Below are 17,611 nucleotides of genomic sequence, written 5' to 3'. Positions count from 1 at the left end.
CATCCCAACTCTACTTGAAAACATCATCCTTCCCACCAAAATCAAAACAAAACCCATACACACCATAACTAGCCTAAAATCAACCCAAAAAAAAGTTAAAACATAAAGAGAGAGCCCTCTTTGACTACAGGTAGGCTAGGACCTGCAGCCCAAAGATTGGTTTGTGGTTACCTCGGCCATATCCCTTAAGGAGCCAAGGGCCAACCTGAGTGATAACAGCAGGAAGAAGAAAAAAGGAAAGGCGCAATAACAAAGGAAACAACACCAATACAGGTTGAAGAGTCGGAACAACGAGCAACTAAGGAGGAAGGTGAACAAATGCAAGATCGAGAGCTTGCTCAGTAGTTTGCACAATTGATCAAAATGATAGAGATGGAGTTGGAACATGACCCGCAACATGAAGATCCTGACCTCATTGTTGTAGACATTTTTGGGCACTGCAACCCCAATGATAAATGTCAATAAACCAAGGGATCTTAAGTCCCTAAAAGTGTTGTTCCAACCCCTAAAAGAACAAGGTCAACTGATTACATCTTCTCCCAGAAGTTCTCCATGAAAAACTACTCAGAACTGGTCAAAAATGGACCATTTCACCTGCTCCATAGGCAAAGTGCGTTGCATCCAACCTGAATACACACAGTAGGTGCGATGCATGTCAAAAAGCCCTTCTATGGGGTGTGATGGGCGAGAAGGGACAAGTGGCAGGGTCAATCCGCAAGGTGGAGGAGCATGGAATCTTCCAGAAACCTCTCCTGTGACACTTGCCTCTCTGAATTCGACCAGGGATGAGTAAGAGATCATCAATCTCCAAGTGGAATCAATAACTATCAGAGAGAAGACACTAATCAAATCTCAAAAGCTGACTCACCTCCCTTGCAGACATCTATATATGGATCCCTCATCCCAGAGATCCAGGGGGCTGGAATTTTGTATCTTGTAAGGAAGTGCTGCTGGTTTCTTAGTGCAATATCATAGTGCTCAGTGATCTAAGCTTGTCATGAGGTGAAGAAGGGCTTCTTGCTGAGAGGATGATGCTGGGTCAGAATAATTGGTTGTAATTCTCTTGGCTCTTTCTTGATTATCAATAAAGCTATTCAAGTTTTCCTCCATACACTTGTGTGATTGATGTTTTATGCATTTGTGTGGTTAATATACATCTGATCCTATATTGCTTATGATAATAGATCTATGTTCTCGTATAGTGTTATGCTGCTTTGATTCTATAGGTACTCTGTGAAGCTGGGTACACAAGAAAGCAAGTAGCAAAGGACTATCAGAAGAGAGAGGAATCGAGCAAGGAACCAAGCGCAAGACAGAGGTTGGTCTCCTTTATTCTTCTCTCATCTATCTCTCATAAAGGAAAACGAAAGTAGTTTTAGTTTGTTTGTTTCTAAGGTAGCTACCAGCCTTAGTGGGATTAGCAGCTCTACATAGAAACTATTCCCGGTAACAAAATGGAGACTCCACTGGGGAGTGAGTAGATTGTTTGTTCATCTACATTTGTTTACTTTATAAACTTACAGACGGAGCCTGAAGTCAAGCCAGCTAGCCTTCGAACTGCATTTGCTATGCAAGTGTAGAGTAGATCAACGCTGCTTCAGTCAATCTTCGGGTTTTGTTTATGAATTAAACAATTGATTTACAAGATCTCTAATTGCCCTTGTGGTGGCTCTAGTAACCTCCTTATATCTACCCCTGTGATTGATTTACTGATTACCACTTGCTCTGCCAAAATCCCTGAATTGAACTGCAAACTGTGACCCAGAACCCAATCAAAGTCTCGTCCCTGGTCCAGCGCACTGTCTGTTCTGTGAACTTCAAATGCAGCGCACTTCGCGAGTGTAGTAGGTGCGTTGCATTTCAGTTTCACTGTGTTACAGGTGCGCTGATTAGACAAGGCCTTGTTCCTAAATTTTGGTTTCTGTGTTCATTCTTTTCAGCTCTATTCAGGAGTTTTGCTGCCTGTAGTCAGTACACCTCTATTTGAAACCCCTTTCCTTGCTGTTATTCCGCCTCCATTGTGCAAAGAACTGTAAATGTTTTTATGTATTTTTTGAGTCATTTTCAGTTCTCCTTTACAAAGAAGTAGCGTAATTACTCTGTCATTTCTTGATTTGAAAGTGTTGCAAGTGTCGTTTTCAGTCATAGAAGAGAATCTGATTGTTCTTGATAGTCAATTACACTGTTACTCTTGTATTTGATCTGAATTAGTAGTCTTTTCTAGTGTCGAAAGCAAGTTTTCAATTCCAAATTGCAAAGTGTTGTCATTGTCATCATTTTGTCTTGAAAAGAAACTTGTTAGTAATTGTCGCTTTGAAAAAATAATTCAGATTTGCGCTTAGCTTTCTTTTTATCATTTACACATTAAGAACGCTGAAAACAAATACATGCATGTGCATTTGCATTTAGACTGTTTGTTGGTTTGATTTAGGACAGTGCATATAGTGTGTGCTCTTTGCTCTTTGTTGAAAGAACGCCATCTCTCTTTCCTTAGTAGCTAGGATTTTCATTTGCAAAAAGAAGACTAAACGACTGTTTATCATCTTAGATTGCATTTTAGGAATTGTACATCTACATCACGCGGTGAACCTGAAAGGAAAATTTCTTAAGCAAGATCAACTATAAAATAAATTTAATGAATCTAAAAACGCTTTGGAACCTAATGCACAACATCTAGAAGTCTAGGCTAGAGACGTATTCCGGCGTCGTAAAGCCTGGTAACTGTTGTTTTCACTGTTGGTTGGGTGATTCCTCCACTTTGAGACAATAAGTGCCAGTACAGACTTGTGCTCCCACGTATCGTCGAGTATATTTTGGGAGACCACAATAGGCTTAATCCTTTATCCATAGGAAGCCATGTCTGCCGCCCTATCGATCGCAATGCACTGAACACAGCATTCAGGAAGATTGACTGTCGTACCGTAAAATGTATTCTACAGTTTTGCAATTGGTTTGGTAATCCCTCTATCTAGATTTCCAGAGCAGTCCCTTTCGTTCCTTTTCAGACTCCTTAACGAAAAAGGTCCATCTGAGCACTTGTCACTTCAGGCTCATTAAAAATCGAAGGCGACTAGAGTCATCTTTTGTTTTTTCTCGACTCTTAAAAATTGAAAAAACAAGTTGTGTCAAAGCGTCTAAAATTTATTTTAAACGGAATAATTATCACCTTTCCTACGTTGGTCTTAGGTTGAGGAAAATGGATTCCACCAACCAAGGAGTTCCCCTTGGAGGAAATCCTAGTCCCTTCTCCTCTTGGGGAGATGTTGGTGCACCCCATATGGCCACATTGTCGCTTCCAGGATTGACAATTGGCTTGCCCGTATGGCTATTCTCAACCTCCGTCGTTCAGAACATCGAGATTCCTGAACAATCAAGTCAGCAACTAAACGATTCTGGAGTTACCCCCCAACCCTCTACTTCATCCAATTCTTCCTCTCCTCCTTCCTCTTCGCTTGATGAAGCTGGTGTTGTGGCCAGCAACAACCCCCCCTTTTCATTTAAGTGTCGTCCAAAATACTAAATGAGTGGGGACCCTTAGTTAAAATTTAGGAAAAGCAAGAGTTTCCTTTCTTCAAAATAAGGTTACCATCGTAAGCTTAGGAAGATCTTTTGAATACTTTAAAACCTAAGTTTATGATAAGAAAAATCTTTAAAAAGTCGCATCATAAAATGATAGAAAAACACCTCCATTTGGGTATAATCCTAGTATGTGCAAGGATTCTCGTACTAAGCAATATATCGCATCGCAATAAGGTAATGCCAATGAGAAAGACTTCAAGATTTTCCGATTTGCGATAACCCCGATCGCAAGATCGCATATCGCAGGGAATGGGCTAACAAAATATGGCAAGCATAAAACTTCTGCGATCTGCGATGTTGCGATATCGCGATAAAGCGATGGTTGCGATATTAAGCCAAATCAACTCTGCGATGTTATATTTGTGAGTCGGTGCGAGAGCGCGATAGTGCAATAATGCGATGTCGCGATCTGCGACGATTGCGAACCAAATCGCAAAATCACTCCATCACGAATCTTTCAGGCATGCTATTCAAGAAAAGCCACTTACCATAATCTGACTCAAGATCATGCGCTTTTAATGATAACAAAGGAATTAGTTGTCATCTATTAAATGTAGACCCGTGCTTTTGCAAAGAATTACTTCACGTAAGGTGGCATATTTGATATATCTGTTGCATTTAAGACTCTCCCATCACCTTTCTTGATCAGTCATTTCCATTTGTGAGCTGCAGGAACGAAGAACGAAGGGCGATACCAAGCCATACGCAGGAAGAAATGGGAAAGAAAAATAAGGCTCAGGGCTCTGAGGTGAAGGAAATGGCACCTTTATATACAGACACAGCTTGTAGCAGAGACGTAGGGATATCGACGTGGGAAAGCATGTACAGACTGCTTGAAGAAGAAAACCCCAGGATAATGAAGGTTACCGCTGTCACAGACTCACAGGGCTCTTCCGAAGCATCCTTAAAAGAACTGGCGTGCTCATTCCTTCATCAGATAGCAGCAAGGTCTAGAATTCTCCCATATATGGATATGATCAAGTGGATACTTGACAATGCAAAAATGAACGACAGACAGTTCAAGATTCAAGGACATGGGGTCATCGGGTCATTCACTGCACAAGACTTAAAGCTCATGTATCATCTTCCTGAGCCGCAGGCGACTTATAATGCACAATTCATCAAAAAATTTGTGGCAGAGAACCCAAACCTATCAGAGACCACCAAAGATTGGTCCAGAAAAGATGAACCACTCAAGAAAGATAAAAACGGTATGTACAGCACTGGTTCCCTCACCTCTCCGTATTGTTTTGCTGCGGCCATGCTTTGTAGATTATTTGGGATGCCAGATATCAATAAGTTTTTGTCTGAATGGTTACCATTGATCGATGCTGCCACAAATGCCGTTATTATAGATTGGGCCAAGATTTTTTCTGATAACCTATCCACGGCTATTATCAATTACTGGTCTAAAAGATCCATGTCTCAAATAATCTATCCTCCTTTTTACCTATCCACATATGTTATGGATTCTATTTGTTATGTGTCTAAATTTCCCGCTATGGGTTGGAAATGGACATCTTAGGACCCATTACCCATCCATGTTTATCATAAGATATTATGGGATTCTCAGTTCATTCCACATTTCTACCAAATTTGTCACAGGCTTATCTTAGCCATGTATAGAATGATGTATGATAAAGAACCCCCGAGGTGCTCACCTGAGGCACAGATAGATATCATCCCCATCGCAAGATGGTTCGGAGAAGAATGGTTCACCTATATTAGAGTATTTGGAAGCACTGTTCCCCCTCATGTCCTGCCTTTGTATATTCCTGACAAACTTCTGGCTCGAGAAATTGCATATCAAACCTGTTCAGAAGGCGGCCTAACTAAAGACCTAAAAGACAAAAAGAAGGCCATATGGCCACAGTTTCCTGTAGGTTGTGGGGCCTTTTCATTGTTCGATGTAGGTCACGCGTTCATCGAAGTAGAGAATATAACGTGTCTACAATTATTTAAATTCCCGGCAAGGCCATTTGACCCAAATGAGGTTGCCCAAGATTTCACAACGACAGTCAAGATAAAAGTGTTCGTTGGAAAGAAGGATCTACTTGATGATTTATTTCAGAGTAAAAGCTCACTCCAGGAAATTTTGCGGGAAGCTCAATCGCGATTGTCTCCAGATGACCTCCAAATATTCATGGTATACAGGGAAAGAAGACTAGCCAGTGTTCCTCTAGAAAAGCTGCAACTACCTGCCAGAGAACCTACTCCAAGCATTAGCCTTAGTGGGAATTAAAGCGCTTCTGGATCTAAATCTAAAACTGGACAAGAGATGCCTGAGCATTCTAAAATATCCGAAAACAACCAAGATAGAGGCGAAGAGGCAGCTAAAGACACCGCTCAGTCAATAGAATTTCCACAGCAGCAAGTTATCGCCTCCTCGTCAAGAGATGTCCCCCCTCTCGTCATTGAAGCACCACCCGTCACAACAGAAGTAGATAAAGAATGGGAAACCTTCAACGAACTGATCAATCTTGAAGGACAGGCCACAAAAACACCTGTGAGCAATACACAGGTAGCACAAGAAGTGGGCTCAGTGTTGCTCTTCAACGAGTGGGACGTTCAAATCAGGGAGGCAGAACAAGCAGAATGGAAGCTGAAGGCGCCAGAAAAGGGAAAAGAGGTCCAAGCACTAAACAGGTTAAATTGGGAGTGTTACTGGGCATACTTGGTGAAGCCGCATAGTCAGCAGATGACTGTGAAATGTATCATAAATGCGGCCGAGAAAGTGGTGCCAGCTGTCATAGATTCCGTTTTCTCAGCCCAGCTCAAAGCAGAAGTCAGCCAGCCGACTCTCCTCAAACCAATGATGAATACATGTAGCTTTAAAGATCAGATTCAGAAGTAGCTTAATTTAGAATGTTGTTTTTTCTTAAAAAATTAGATTAGAAAGAGGACGGTCATTTGAAAACCGCATCCTAAATTTTGTAAATAAACTATTATTAGAATTAGGAAGTAGTATTTAAACCCTTCTCATGCATTTAGAGAAGGGTCCAGAAATTTGTCAAAAAATTGTCCTCAGAACATGCACTTCTGCACCCTCAGAGGAGGTTTTGATGAATGAATGGATAAAGGTTTATTAATGTTTGCATTTGATGTTTGCTACCGATGTTGCACTTCTGTACTCTTAGTAGATATTAGAACAAGTAGAGATAAATCATTGTTGCTTGAAGCTTATGAGTAGGACCAGTCATAAATGGTACTTTTATCTCTTGGCCATTTTTGCTTATATTCTTAAAGTGATATACATTTTTTAGTTGTTTATATGTTATTGCATGAATGTGTGAGTTACCATTTGGCACTTTTGTACGGTGGAGTCATTTATTTATGTTTGACATATGAATAACTTATTATGCGATATGCTGTTCACAATTGTTTTGCCTAACTTTTTATGCAAAGTGGTTCATCTTAATTGATTTCCATTCTTATGATAGCTGAATGATCTTTATTACCAGTTATTATTTGAAATATCTTTAGATCGCATAATAGAAGAAATACATCCCGGTTTAGCATAGATTAGATGTTTTGTTTTCATTAGATTACAATAGCATAGAAGTAGATTAAAGTAGCTTAGATTAGAACTCTTAGATCAGCATCATCCAACTCTGCACACACACACACCCTTAGATTGGGAAATTGGTCCCATTATCCCCAGTCGGACCGGCTATACCAAACGGATAAGGAGCTGCCAACCAAGGTCCGGACCGGGTGGGTATCCCCCTTGTTGTCGACCCGATTTTCGGGGCTTCAACATATTTGGCGCTAGAAGGAGGGCCTGAACATAGTGTCTGTTGGAATGGTTTGAAATCGTAAACATTTGAATTAGGATGGCTGCTCACAAACTTCCCATTTGGAGTTGCATCCATGTTCATGCCTCTTCCAACACTCCACCTGAAGTGGTAAGACTCTTGTCTCAGGTAAAATTCAATGGTAAGAATAATTCTTCTGCTTTTAATCATGCCCTTCAATTTATTCAAAGTGTTTCAAGTTCGAACGTTCAAATAATTGATGAAGGCATTTTATGCAGAATTTTTACTCTCACATTAACGGCGGAAGCTAGAAAATGGTGTAGAACCATCCCAGTTGCCTCAATTCACAGATGGGACCAATTTGTCAAGGCTTTCATTTGTAAATTTGATTGCTATGATTATGATCAGGTATATGATGAAATTGAGTATCTACGAAAAGAAGATGAATCTGTTAGGGATTTTAATATGCGATTTCATCTTCATTGTCTAAAATATGTTCTTGAAAATGAACTCATGAATGAAGAATCTTCAAATTATGCTGAGCATTCCCTACCTCCTATGTCCGATCCATCAGAAATTAGTCCAAGTCTTGTTTTATTTTCTTCTAATAGGAATGAAAATCCCAATTTGAATGTGCGAATCACTCATGATGAAGAAACTTCCCAAAGCTTAGGAAACATGCCTACTCTAATGCAAGAAGACAAAAGCGAGAACGTTGAAAGAAAGCCTGCCTTGGAACTAGAAAGCAACTTGGAGACAAGGTTAGATAATATCATCGCAAGTCAACAAATGCAGACGCCAAGGTTAGAACAGCAAATTAATTCTCTTTCGGAAAATACAAACACGCAAAGGTATGATCTAAAGCCCGATGTCTACAATGAATGTGATGAACAATAATTTTTTCACGATGATATTTTCAAATGCATTGTTTCGGAATCACATTTTTCTCTTTATCTTGATGTATTTAGTGATGATAATTTTTCCCCCCTCAGTATTAATGATATCTAAAAAAGTATAGAGGATTATTCAAATGAATCACCATTAGGTTTTCAAGATAAAGAGGCAGCTATAGAACATCCTTTGGTCATTTACAAACAAGAACGACTTGACCTTCCTTTTCTGAAAATATTGGATGAAAAAGAAAAATCTAGAGAAACCTGTAAAATCATTTATGATAGCTACTATGATGATGATGATGATGTTGATTTATCTCAAGTAACTCAACAGAGCTCAGATAATGAGAGATATTCTAATTCGAGAATCATATCAGTCGATCCTCATTCCAGAGTGACAGATCATTTGCATGATTTTACTATCCAAAACAATATCCCGATCTATGATTCGTATCATGAGCAAACCCCCATGCCTGTTCCCAATCATAACTTGTTTTCTGATTCACAAGACGTAATTCGAAATTACTTGGATCCCATAATTCTGGCCAGTTCTTGTGAAAAAGAAGATATTTCAAGTCAATCCCAGTTGTGTTGTAACATTAGTTGTACAGATAATCATTGCATTCTTTTTCGCTTGCACTCATTTTGTATAAAATCGGATTGTATTTTAAATTTGCAGACTTTTGATAGATTACTATGGTATATTGAGCACCTTATCAAAGAACATTCGAAAGATGTATTACCATTTTGGAAAACTAAATTGTGTCAAGGAAATACAGAACTTTTTCAATTCCACGATTAATCAATATCAGCCTTTCAGAAGAAACTTCTGTGTCATCCAAATCGTCATCAACGAAAGAAAGTATTTTTGGAAACTTGCCAACAATTCACGTTAATTGATAAATCTATTTCCAAAAATTTCCATCTATTCTTCATTGATTTATTTAGTGATTTATATGTGGAAACTTTCCTTTTACGAGAAATTGCTAAAAGCTTGACTTTAACGCATAGTAGATTACAGGCCATTAAAACTAAAAAATCATATTCGCAATCTGGCTTGTCATCTTTCCTATTACATGATCACCAATCCATAACAGAAATTCATCCTGATTTTTATGATCCAATAGGTATCCAATTGGACAGAAGATTTCATAAGAAAGAAATTTCAGGCGGAATTCCGACTGAAGTTACACTTTCTAATCCTACATTCAATATTCATAGTCCAAGAAAAGTTTTATTCTTAACACTGATGTTTAAAAGGTACATACGTGTAGGAATAAAAATGAAAAGATGGTTCCACTGGAAATATCATTTTACCTAGTTAATTTTTCTATGTATAGTTAGAATAGGAGTAGGGGTAGTTTAGCTAGGTTATTAGTTGGATAATTTAGTTTTTAAATATTGGTAGGCAAAATAAGAGAAGAAATTATCCCTATCATGTACATAATCCAAGGGAATAGTTACCTCTCATTTCTTTAAATATTTTCCTCCCTAATAAAATTTGCCTGTGGTTAACAACATTTGAAATTTACTAAAGACACCATTTCTCTATCAGATTTTGAACTTCTGCTTGTATAAATAGAAAAACTTTTGGAAACTTGATCTTTATTATTAATAGATACAGTTAAAAACTTTAAACCAGATATGATACTAGTTTCAACTTCAAAAAATTTGACGAAAGCAATCTTAGTGAAGAAATTGTTTTATATCAATACAATGAAAGGTATCAATAACAAAATGAGGATTCCCTGTAGAACAACCATGTCCAAAAAACTCTATTATTGTCGTCCAGGGCTTTCTTAAGGAAAAAAATGACTTCCTCCCTGCTAAAGAAAATTGCAGAATTTAGAGAAACGACCCAAGGATACACTATATCTTGAAGAATAAGAGGTCTCATCACGAGTCGGCTTATCATGATCACAGATATTATAACTTTGCTGACTTTGCCAAACACTGTCCATCAAAACAGCGCAATGACTCAAGATTGTTGAAATCAAAAGACAAGGGGTCTCATCAAGAGCCAGCTTGTTCAACGAAAGTGTAAATCAAGTGAATGACTGTGTCATAATTTGGCTACCAAACCAAGACATTGTTCTTTAAGAATAAAAAAGGAAAAAGTGTCAATATGGGTTTTTCTTTGAAAGTTGTAGATCACCTTAAGCAGGATAAAGGATCATTACTGGGTAATAGGTAACCCTGTCGAGGCTATGAACGCCTGCTGGCAGCAGAGGCTCTACCTACGACAAATGAGCATATTTAAAAAACTGGTACACAGGGAAGACCTTATTTTATCTTTACAAGACCAAGTATTGGCTGATGTAAATGCAAGGACAAGCTGACGAAGAAAATAACTAAAATAGAAAGAGGTTGGAACAAAATGTCATTAACAGTTTGGAGTATAATGCGCTTTATCTTTTTATAATAAAGTTTAATTTTCTAAAAAAATTTGTTTTGGAAATTTGAAAAGTTCAATAGAAAATCAGAGATAACTGGTTCTCCCAAGTGAATCGCCAATTGTTGTGGCCAGCAACAACCCCCCCCCTTTTTCATTTAAGTGTTGTCCAAAATACTAAATGAATGGGGACCCTTAGTTAAAATTTAGGAAAAGCAAGAGTTTCCTTTCTTCAAAATAAGGTTACCATCGTAAGCTTAGGAAGATCTTTTGAATACTTTAAAACCTAAGTTTATGATAAGAAAAATCTTTAAAAAGTCGCATCATAAAATGATAGAAAAACACCTCCATTTGGGTATAATCCTGGTATGTGCAAGGATTCTCGTACTAAGCAATATATCGCATCGCAATAAGGTAATGCCAATGAGAAAGACTTCAAGATTTTCCGATTTGCGATAACCCCGATCGCAAGATCGCATATCGCAGGGAATGGGCTAACAAAATATGGCAAGCATAAAACTTCTGCGATCTGCGATGTTGCGATATCGCGATAAAGCGATGGTTGCGATATTAAGCCAAATCAACTCTGCGATGTTATATTTGTGAGTCGGTGCGAGAGCGCGATAGTGCAATAATGCGATGTTGCAATCTGCGACGATTGCGAACCAAATCGCAAAATCACTCGATCACGAATCTTTCGGGTACGCTATTCAAGAAAAGCCACTTACCATAATTTGACTCAAGATCATGCGCTTTTAATGATAATAAAGGAATTAGTTGTCATCTATTAAATGTAGACGCGTGCTTTTGCAAAGAATTACTTCACGTAAGGTGGCATATTTGATATATCTGCTGCATTTAAGACTCTCCCATCACCTTTCTTGATCAGTCATTTCCATTTGTGAGCTGCAGGAACGAAGAACGAAGGGCGATACCAAGCCATACGCAGGAAGAAATGGGAAAGAAAAATAAGGCTCAGGGCTCTGAGGTGAAGGAAATGGCACCTTTATATACAGACACAGCTTGTAGCAGAGACACAGGGATATTGACGTGGGAAAGCATGTACAGATTGCTTGAAGAAGAAAACCCCAGGATAATGAAGGTTACCGCTGTCGCAGACTCACAGGGCTCTTCCGAAGCATCCTTAGAAGAACTGGCGTGCTCATTCCTTCATCGGATAGCAGCAAGGCCTAAAATTCTCCCATATATGGATATGATCAAGTGGATACTTGACAATGCAAAAATGAACGACAGACAGTTCAAGATTCAAGGACATGGGCTCATCGGGTCATTCGCTGCACAAGACTTAAAGCTCATGTATCATCTTCCTGAGCCGCAGGCGACTTATAATGCACAATTCATCAAAAAAATTGTGGCAGAGAACCCAAACCTATCAGAGGCCACTAAAGATTGGTCTAGAAAAGATGAACCACTCAAGAAAGATAAAAACGGTATGTACAACACTGGTTCCCTCACCTCTCCGTATTGTTTTGCTGCGGCCATGCTTTGTAGATTATTTGGGATGCTAGATATCAATAAGTTTTCGTCTGAATGGTTACCATTGATCGATGCTGCCACAAATGCCGTTATTATAGAATGGGCCAAGATTTTTTCTGATAACCTATTCACGGCTATTATCAATTACCAGTCTAAAAGATCCATGTCTCAAAGAATCTATCCTCTTTTTTACCTATCCACATATGTTATGGATTCTATTTGTTATGTGTCTAAATTTCCACTATGGGTTGGAAATGGACAACTCAGGACCCATTACCCATCCATGTTTATCATAAGATATTATGGGATTCTCAGTTCATTCCACATTTCTACCAAATTTGTCACGGGCTTATCTTACCCATGTATAGAATGATGTATGATAAAGAACCCCCGAGGTGCTCACCTGAGGCACAGATAGATATCATCCCCATCGCAAGATGGTTCGGAGAAGAATTGTTCACCTATATTAGAGTATTTGGAAGCACCGTCCCCCCTCATGTCCTGCCTTTGTATATTCCTGACAAACTTCTGGCTCGAGAAATTGCATATCAAACCTGTTCAGAAGGCGGCCTAACTAAAGACCTAAAAGACAAAAAGAAGGCCATATGGCCACAGTTTCCTGTAGCTTGTGGGACCTTTTCAGTGTTCGATGTAGGTCACGCGTTCACCGAAGTAGAGAATATGACGTGTCTACAATTATTTAAATTCTCAGCAAGGCCATTTGACCCAAATGAGGTTGCCCAGGATTTCACAACGACAGTCAAGATAAAAGTGTTCGTTGGAAAGAAGGATCTATTTGATGATTTATTTTAGAGTAAAAGCTCACTCCAGGAAATTTTGCGGGAAGCTCAATCGCGATTGTCTCCAAATGACCTCCAAAGATTCATGGTATATAGGGAAAGAAGACTAGCCAGTGTTCCTCTAGAAAAGCTGCAACTACCTGCCAGAGAACCTACTCCAAGCATTAGCCTTAGTGGGAATTCAAGCGCTTCCGGATCTAAATATAAAACTGGACAAGAGATGCTTGAGCATTCTAAAAGATCCGAAAACAACCAAGATAGAGGTGAAGAGGCAGCTAAGGACACCGCTCAGTCAATGGAATTTCCACAGCAACAAGTTATTGCCTCCTCGTCAAGAGATGTGCCCCCTCTCGTCATTGAAGCACCACCTGTCACAACAGAATTAGATAAAGAATGGGAAACCTTCAACGAATTGATCAATCTTGAAGGACAGGCCCCAAAAACACCTGTGAGCAATACATAGGTAGCACAAGAAGTGGGCTCAGCGTTGCTCTTCAACGAGTGGGACGTTTAAATAAGGGAGGCAGAACAAGCAGAATGGAAGCTGAAGGCGCCAGAAAAGGGAAAAGAGGTCCAAGCACTAAACTGGTTAAATTGGGAGTGTTACTGGGCATACTTGGTGAAGCCGCATAGTCAGCAGATGACTGTGAAATGTATCATAAATGCGGCCGAGAAAGTGGTGCCAGCTCTCATAGATTCCGTTTTCTCAGCCCAGCTCAAAGCAGAAGTCAGCCAGTTGACTCTCCTCAAACCAATGATGAATGCATGCAGCTTTAAAGATTAGATTTAGAAGTAGCTTAATTTAGAATGTTGTTTTTTCTTAAAAAATTATATTAGAAAAAGGACGGTCATTTGAAAACCCCATCCTAAATTTTGTAAATAAACTATTATTAGAATTAGGAAGTAGTATTTAAACCCTTCTCATGCATTTAGAGAAGGGTCCAGAAATTTGTCAAAAACTTGTCCTCAGAACATGCACTTCTGCACCCTCAGAGGAGTTTTTGATGAATGAATGGATCAAGGTTTATTAATGTTTGCATTTGATGTCTGCTACTGATGTTGCACTTCTGTACTCTTAGTAGATATTAGAACAAGTAGAGATAAATCATTGTTGCTTGAGCTTATGAGTAGGACCAGTCATAAATGGTACTTTTATCTCTTGGCCATTTCTGCTTATATTCTTAAAGTGATATACAGTTTTTAGTTGTTTATATGTTATTGCATGAATGTGTGAGTTACCATTTGGCACTTTTGTACGGTGGAGTCATTTATTTATGTTTGACATATGAATAACTTATTATGCGATATGTTGTTCACAACTGTTTTGCCTAACTTTTTATGCAAAGTGGTTCATCTTAATTGATTTCCATTCTTATGATAGCTAAATGATCTTTATTACCAGTTATTATTTGAAATCTCTTTAGATCGCATAATAGAAGAAATACATCCCGGGTTAGAATAGATTAGATGTGCTGTTTTTATTAGATTACAATAGAATAGAATTAGATTAAAGTAGCTTAGATTAGAACTCTTAGATCATCATCATCCAACTCTGCACACACACACACCCTTAGATTGGGAAACTGGTCCCATTATCCCCAGTCGGACCCGCTATACCAAACAGATAAGGAGCTGCCAACCAAGGTCCGGACCGGGTGGGTATCCCCCTTGTTGTCGACCCGATTTTCGAGGCTTCAACAGCTGGTAAAGCCAAAAATCAAGTACCTGAGAAGAAGAAGGAAAAGAAGAAGAAATAGAAGAAGAAGAAGGAGCCAAAGGCAAAAAGGGGCAACCAAGCATCGTCTAGCGAAAATCCACACACTGCACCGACCAGGCCTAAATCGCCATGTGTCATTTGCAAAGGAGACCACTATCATCGAGATTGTCCTTGCATCCCTCGAATCTTAAGGGACTGGTCTCCTCGTTTGCACAATCCGGTGTCGTCAACCTCTGATGATCATGTTGAAAGTACACCGTCAACTAGTGAAAGTGAAGCCCCTGGACAAAAAGGAGGATGCAAATTTCCTTGTAAACTGTGTGAAGGCAATCACGCCGTCCACTGTTGTCCCTTCTTAGATGAGGCTAAAATAGTTTTGGACGACCGTCCGGTTTCACCATTATGGCTTCCTCCTGGATATAAGAAACTCTTGCCGAGTCCGTCACTAGTTGAAAATACGGCTGACACGCCCTTGTGGTTGGCCGAAGCATCTATCATTGAAGATAAACCATCTGAATCCATACCAGACGAAAGTCAAAAGGTCGAGGCAGCAGTTGACCCGGTCTTGCCTTCAGAGGATCCATCTTCAGATGATACAGTCACCGAAGAGAACAAGGATGACACCGTCCAAATTCTTTTTGTAAGCACAGACTCCGATGTACATGGGGGCAATCTACCCATTCCTTTACCACAGGAAGGAAGTTCGTCAGAGTCATATCTGGCTGTCTATTCGGTCCCACCTCCAAGCAACCTAGTTGTTTCCTTTGACTGGAATCTACTAGGCAGACCCCATTTACTGGCTAGTGTACCATTTCGAATCATTACTCAAATATATAGAATGGTCATGGCCGGTACCATCATAGATGAGGGGGCTTCTGTGAGTATCCTTTCCTCAACTGCTTGGAATGCGCTTGGTTCGCCATCGCTTTTACCTGAGATGAGAAATCTAACAGGCTTTGACAAAGGAACCAGTCGACCGTTAGGGATCCTTCCCAATGTGCCCATAACATTGAGACGGAAAACCGTTCACATGAACGTAATGGTAGTCCAAGGACCCCTGGATTATAATCTACTCCTTGGACGAGACTATATTTATTGCATGGGAGCCATTGTCTCATCACTCTTTAGAGTAATGTGTTTTCCGCACGAAGGGAGAGTGGTCAAGCTCGTAGACCAGCTTTCATTTCCCGGTTCACACATAGTAAATAGTCATATGCCAACCCTGAATGGTATTTTCACGCAAGGAATGTCTCATCAATCCCCATTCTGTCCTCCTGATGAGTGCGAGTGATTCGGAGGATATGACTGAAACCCAGGGGGCATGCACCCTGGTTTGCTTCGGCAGGAAAACTTCGGGTATAGGGTAGGTTTCCGCGAAGGATATATGACTAGTCTGACACACCTGTCCATTTAGGAAAATGGGGATTAGGCTAGAATAAGATTCCCTCATCAAAGTTATGTGAGTGGAGGCGTCTACGCCACTCGCCTTTGTCTATTTCGGTAGACATCGCCGAAGAAGTGTTTTGTTTGTAACACAGATAGAACAATATTTGGTAACCTGAAAGAGGTAGGCCTTTCCTGATAAAACAAATGTTTTGTCTGCAAATTGAGGGGTAACCTTGAAACTCTATTTCACTACACCTGGGGGCATGCAAACCTTTTGGCATGCAAGTGAAGAGCGACCATTTATTTTTTAAATTTGTAGGTCCTCTAACCCTTTAAACTCGTAGGATTGGTCGTTTCCTAACTTGCATAAAGAAAGGATGCGGGGCAAAGCTTTGAAAAAATGACGTTTTTTTTAGATGAGACATTCTTATTATATGACTGGATCGAGCAGTTTTAACATGGACTTCAAGCTCGTTAAAAAATAAACATAAGCAATGAGCAAGTGTTTCCCCCAGCATTTAAGCTCATTTTAAAATAAAAAATGAACCAATTTCCGATAAATAACCATCGTGAATGTAGTACTTCAGCCTTTGAAGCCTTGGTCATGTTCTCATCATCACCTCCACTCTGTATTGGCCGATCATTCACCTCCACTTGATTGTTTACCCCTTTTGAGGAACAGCTGCGAAGAGTGATCCTGTTAGCCATCCTTGTAACACCGCCGTGATTGGAAAATTCCAAACCTTACCTAGAATCAGATGCTACCTAAATTTATCACTCGTTCCTCAAAGACGAGTCTCCTTTAAGCTCTTTTCAACTGACTCGTAAAATATGAAAAGATTGCTGAGCCATTGGCCTCTCCAGCTCGTTAAAGTGACCGGAAGTGCTATCCCTCCTTTAGATTTTAATATTTTTGGACCTGAGGGATTATTACACAAAAATATCGAGCGCTTGTTTTGTTCGGCTCGTTAAAAGTACCAAAAATTCATCCCTTCTGTATTATTTTATACTTTTTCGGACTTAAGGGATTAGATGACGAAAAAGGATTTTTGGAGTTTCCTTCACGTCCCTTTTCAGACTCTTTAAAATTGAAAAGGACCGAGTTATCTTTGTCGTTAAACTCATTAAAATCTAATAGCGACAAACTTGTCTATAACAGACAAGAACGAGTTTCACTATCGCTAGGCTCGTTAAAACATAGCGATGGGTTTGCCCGAAGGGAAAATTATAGAAAAAGCATATGTTATCCTCCTCAAGCTTGACAAAAATAAAGAGGTACTGGTCAGCAATGACTAGGGAAAAATTGGGAAGAAAACTTGAAGAAACTTTGTTGGTAGCAAGTCGCTCTTGAACATGACACTTTCACTCCGCATCCGAGTCGGGTTGGGTTGTTCCATTCACTGGTCACATCACCATGTTTCCATCACACCATCCACATTTTGGGTTAATGCTACCAATCCATCATGTCAGTGTTGCCGATATGTTTAAGAGAAGTCACTTAGAGAATTCACCTGTGTCTGACCCACTATAATACATTTTCGCTCCATTCTTTCATGACCGCCACCCTGAACCGTATATCACCAGATCGTTTT

The sequence above is a fragment of the Pinus tabuliformis genome, chromosome 9 (assembly GCF_031772625.1).
Source record: "Pinus tabuliformis cultivar Carrire ecotype Pingquan chromosome 9, CPIR1, whole genome shotgun sequence".
Lineage (NCBI taxonomy): Eukaryota > Viridiplantae > Streptophyta > Pinopsida > Pinales > Pinaceae > Pinus > Pinus tabuliformis.
The sequence above is the reverse complement of the archived record's forward strand: the minus strand, read 5'-3'. Positions refer to the sequence as shown.